General features: G+C 49.1%; 1 non-coding gene across 1 annotated transcript; it reads right to left on the reverse strand.

Annotated features, from left to right (window-relative positions):
• Positions 1-552: 552 nt before the first annotated feature.
• Positions 553-627, reverse strand: TRNAA-UGC (transfer RNA alanine (anticodon UGC)). The gene has a single exon. It is a non-coding gene; the product is annotated as a tRNA-Ala (tRNA).
• Positions 628-5,773: the final 5,146 nt, after the last annotated feature.

Raw genomic sequence — 5,773 nt, forward strand, 5'->3', positions numbered from 1 at the left:
GATCCTTCCAAAATCCACCAGGCTTTTCACAGCATTCTAAACCCGTGTGGCTGCAGCCTGCCGAGACAACAGCAGTCGAGCTGCCTGCTAAGGACAAGATGGAACACGCCTTGACATTACTTCAAGGGCTGAACTGGCTGCTGATCCACTTCTGGGCACAATTCAAAGCGCCGGTTCTTCCTTTTAAATACCCAATTAGTCTGGGGTGTTGGAAGGGCGCACCCACTCATATTTATTTATTCATCGACTTCATTTGTACCCCGGTTTCCTCCCCAATAGAGACCCGAAGTGGCTTTGCAACATTCTCCCCTTCTCCTTTTTATCCCCACAGCAACCCTGTGAGGTAGGGTAGGCAGAGAGAGTGACACGCCCGAGGTCAGCCAATGGGCTTCCGTGGCAGAATTGGGGATGCACATGAACTCATGAAGCTGCCTTATACTGAACCAGACCCTCGGTCCATCAAAGTCAGCATTGCCTGCTCAGACCGGCAGCGGCTCTTCAGGGTCTCAGGCTGAGGACTTTCACATCACCTACTTGCCTAGTCCTTTTAACTGGAGATGCCGGGGATTGAACCTGGGACCTTCTGCATGCAAAGCAGATGCTCTACCACTGAGCCACAGCACCTCCCCGAACCTGGCTCTCCCAGTTCCTAGTCCAACACTCTGACCATGGCACCATACTGGCTGTCTTCATTTCTTTGAACCTGCCTGATTCTTTGAGTCCAAAGTTCAATTCCAGGAGCACCTTAGAGAAAACAAGATTTCCAGGGTATGAGTTTAAGAGAGTCAAAGCTCCCTTTGTCAGATACAGGAATCGAATCCCCGCTCTTGTATCTGATGAAGGGAGCTTTTTCTGAAGCCACTGCCAATGGTGAAAGTTGATACCCTGGAAATCTTGTTGGTCTCTAAGGTCCTCCTGGGGAGTAGAAAAGTGCAAGAGTCCAGTAGCACCTTAAAGACTAACAAAAATTTCTGGCAGGGTATGAGCTTTGGTGAGTCACACCTCACTTCTTCAGATACAGCTACAATGTGAAGGTGTGAGATGTGACTCATGAAAGCTCATGCCCCGCCAGAACTTTGGTTAGTCTTTAAGGTGCTACTGGACTCTTGCTCTTCTTGTCTGCTACAAACAGACTAACACAGCTACTCCTCAGGGGCTTTGTAGAGGCACCTGTTTGGCCACTGTGTGAACAGACTGCTGGACTTGATGGGCCTTGGTCTGATCCAGCAGGGCTTTTCTTATGTTCTTATGTTCTTAATTTGCCCAAAGATTAGGAAGCTGAAGCCATCCCTACGGAGGCAGACCCCAAGTAGGGCTGCCAACCTCCAGGTACTAGCTGCAGATCTCCTGCTATTCCAATGGATCTCCAGCTGAAAGAGATCAGTTCACCTGGAGAAAATGGCCACTTTGGACTCTATGGCATTGAAGTCCTTCCCCTCCCCAAACTGTGCCTTTCTCAGGTTCTGCCCCAAAACCTTCCCATTGGTGGCAAAGAGGGACCTGGCAACCCTAACCCCAAGTGAAAATATTTGCATTTATCCCAGTTTTTAGCAGAACCTCAACTGGTTATTTGTTGTTGTTGTTCTGATGTTAGCCCTGGTTTGCTAAAGCAGTAGCATTTGCTCGTTTTAAATGCACATTGGTTATGTCAAACCCCTTCCTTGGTTACTTTTGTTCCCTTAATTGTTTGTTTCATTTTGGTTGATGCCAGAATTCTTAATATCGTTTGTTGGCTGCCTTGAGAACCTGTGGGCCAGGTAGGGTTGCCAGTTCCCTCTTTGCCACTGGTGGGAGGTTTTTGGGGTGGAGCCTGAGGAGGGCGGGGTTTGGAGAGGGGAGGGACTTCAATGCCATAGAGACCAATTGCCAAAGTGGTCATTTTCTCCAGGTGTTCTCTATTGGCTGGAGATCAGTTGTAATAGCAGGAGATCTCCAGCTAGTATCTGGAGGTTGGCAACCCTAGGGCCAGGAAGCGTGGGTAGGAATATTGAAATAAGCCGCCGACTGCTCTCATGATAGAGCTTGCTTCAGACTGTCTCTCTTCTCATGATATTATTACCATTTTCAAGCCATCAAGCCACCAGGCTCCTTACAAGTTCATAACCGTTTTGTGACAAGTTATAATCATCATTTTTAGGATATCTTTAGTGACCTTCTGTTGCAAATCATATACAAGAAGTATTAACTGTTTATGGACAGAGTACAGGATGCGCTATAGTGAAGCAAGCAAGGAGGAAATACACCAGCATGCCAACATCAGCAGTCTTTAGGGTTGTCAACCTCCAGGTGGTGGCTGGAGATCTCCCGCTGTCACACCTGATCTCCAGGCGACAGAATTCAGTTCCCCTGGAGAAAGTGGCCGTTTTGGCAATTGGACTCTATGGCATTGAAGTCCCTCCCCTCTCCAAACCCCACCCTCCTTAGGTTCCAAAATCTCACCTATTATGCAGAGGGAGGGGCTGAGGCAACCCTGCATCCAGGAGCTCAGTTGCCAGAACTGCCTGAAAATATTTGGGGGGTGGATCCTGAAGAGGATGGCATTTGGGGAGGGGAGGGATTTCAGTGGGGTGTAATGCCATAGAGGCGGAGGAGGAGGAGGAGAAGGAGAAGGAGGAGGAGGAGAAGAAGAAGAAGAATTGGTTTTTATATGCCAACTTTCTTTACCTTTTAAGGAGAATTATACTGGCTTACAATTTCCTTCCCTCCCTCCCCCACCACAGACACCCTGTGAGGTAGGCGGAGCTGAGAGAGTTCTGAGAGAACTGTGACTAGCCCAAAGTCACCCAGCTGGCTTCATGTGGAGGAGTGGAGAAACCAACCTGGTTTACCAGATTAGCTTCCACCGCTCATGTGGAGGAGTGGGGAATCCAACTCGGATCTCCACATTAGACTCCGCTGCTCATGTGGAGGAGTGGGGAATCAAACCCGGTTCTCCAGATCAGAGTTCACTGCTCCAAACCACCACTCTGAACCGCTACACCACGCTAGCTCTCCTCAAAGGATTTGAGGGACAGGCTGAAGCTCTTTCCTCTGAAGCTTCCCCTAACAAATCGTCCCCCTCCTGGATGATTGCACCTCAGCGCTCAAGATAATGGGATCGCAGCGTGAACCGTGGCGCGGGTGCCACGCTGGCACTTCTCCCCCACTGCTAATGGAGGCCAACGATGTGGCAGAGTGGCCTGAAGGATCTTTATCCATTTGGAGCTAAGTAGGCCTGTTAAATGAGGCCAGATGGTTACATTTAGCCCGGGAAGGGACCTGTGAGCCTCTCTGTCCATCACCAGCGTGAGGGCTCGGTGCGGCTTTCCAATTTTCTCTGCAAGCCTTTGACAGCTGGCCTTAGAAAATTATCCTCGCACATTGCGTTGGGTTAAAGAGGGAGAGAGCGAGCAAACGGTCCCAGTCTTCTCCCCCCTTTTCATTATTGATAAACACACGTTCCCTTTGTCTTCTAAAGCAATTTCATAGCTGGTGCACAAACACGGCGGCCATCAAAAAGGGGATGACGAGAGAGACAATGGGAAGAAGATATGCGCTCGTCAACAAAGAGATGCATTTCCATTTTGATAACAATGCCGTTGCTGCCTGTTGTACATCCAGCGCAGCACTCCAAGTACACGTAAGCGTGCATGCATTCGCACAGGTGAGGGGATGTATTCTGTTCCTCTCTTCCTCCTCCCCCCACGCCAGGGCGAGGAACGTGCCAAGCCCAACGAGCTCTACAATAGCTTTTCGCTTCTTCTTCTCCCTCCTCCCTGCCAGAGGCTGAGCCTGACAGATCTGATAGGCCTCCAAGCCGCAGCTCGGATATATAATTTTTTTCCCCCAGTCTCAAATCAGGAAGAAAAACAGGCTTTATTTCCCCCTTTCTCCGTTATCTCCCTTTGTGCTGGTTCTCATTACAATTGTGCCCGCCACGATGGAAAAAGGAGAGCCGGACGCTGCTGTCAACAGAGCTCTCTGGGCCTTTTGTGCTTCACTCCGGGGGGCCTGGAGAAGATATCTTGGGCCTAATAAGTGCCTTCAGCTCTTGCTGGGTCCAATCCAGAGCTGGATCCAATCCAGAAAGCTCACCATTTCTAATGCAAACAGGAGCAGAGCCTGAGGAGGGCGGGGTTTGGGGAGGGGAGGGGACTTCAATGCCATAGAGTCCAATTGCCAAGGCGGCCATTTTCTCCAGGTGAACTGATTTCTGTTGGCTGGAGATCAGTTGTAATAGCAGATCTCCAGCTAGCACCTGGAAGTTGGCAACCATAAATGCAAAACATACATAAGGTTGCCAAGTCTGGGTCAGAAAATTCCTGGAGTTTTAGGGGGTGGACCCTGAAGAATAGGGCTGCCAACCTCCAGGTAGTAGCTGGAGATCTCCCACTACTACAACTGATCTCCAGCCAATAGAGATCAGTTCCCCTGGAGAAAATGGCCACTTTGGCAATTGGACTCTATGGCTCTGAAGTCCCTCCCCTCCCCAAACCCCGCCCTCCTCAGGCTCCACCCCAAAAATCTCCAGGTATTTCCCAACCCGGAGCTGGTGACCCTACTGAGGAGGGAAGGGTTTGGAGGGATCTAGGATTGCCAGCTCTGGGTTGGGCAATACCTGGAGATTTTAGGGCTGGAACCTGAGGAGGGTGGAGTTTGAAGAGGGGAGGGACTTCAATGAGGTATAATGCCATAGAGTCCACCTTCCAAAGCAGCCATTTTTTCCAGTTGAACTGATATCTGCCGTCTGGCGATCAATTGTAATCTAAGGAGATCTCTAGCTACCACCTGGAGTTTGGTAACTCTAGAGGGACCTCATCAGTATACAGTGAAATAGACACCACCCCGCCGGGGTGATGGGGGGGGGTAGGGTTGCCAGATCCTGGTTGGGAAAGTCCTGGAGATTTGAGAATGGAGCCTGCAGAGGACATGGACTTCAGTGGGGTACAAAGCCATAGAGTTGACCCTCCAAAGCATTCCTTTTCTCCAGAGGAACTGGTGTTTGTAGTCTGGAAATGAGCTGTAATTCCAGGGGATCCCCAGGTCCCACCTGGAGGGTGGCAAGCTAGTGGCTGGCCTATGGTGCCAGAGGTTCTTGGGCTGGCCCTGTGTCAGACAGTTAAGTGTGTGGTATCCTGATCCACACACTTAAGGTAGTTATTCTGAGCATCTCTGTAATAATGATGAGTTTATGCAGGCAATGGTTGAGCGTCTGCTGTGCTCTTCAATGTGCATTTTCTGGGCATAGAAACATATAGGCACGTTTGGGTTTTGGGGGCAATTTTTGTTTTTTGTTATTAAAGAATGCAGCTGCATTAAGGACAGAAAATATAGAAAATACATGGTGGCTCCTAGTGGCAGAACACCGAATTACAACCATTGCTGGCCTAAAGAAAGTTGCAAGGGGTGCCACCTAGAGGCAGCACACACTAGTAATCCCCTTGAAGGTTAAATAACCTAAGAGCAAAGACAAGCCTCCCAAGAATTGTTCCTTCCAAATTTATCTTTATTAAGGTGACAAAACCTCTCTACTTCTGTGAGAGAATGCTTTTAAACATTACATACATAGGACGAGGATTAGGACTAATTGACTGCTGGCTCACCACATAGGGATATTGAAATTGTCGAAGCAATTATCTAAAGCACTGAAATTTGGTCTGCATGTACTATAATGTACTCCAATTACTAGAAAAATCTGAGAATGGTACATTTGTCTACCTCTCCCCCGGACACCAAGGGTTGAATACCCACTGCTGGTTGACCTTGGGCCAGTCACATATTTTCAGCCTAATCT

This window comes from Euleptes europaea, chromosome 14, assembly GCF_029931775.1.
Source record: "Euleptes europaea isolate rEulEur1 chromosome 14, rEulEur1.hap1, whole genome shotgun sequence".
Taxonomy (NCBI): domain Eukaryota; kingdom Metazoa; phylum Chordata; class Lepidosauria; order Squamata; family Sphaerodactylidae; genus Euleptes; species Euleptes europaea.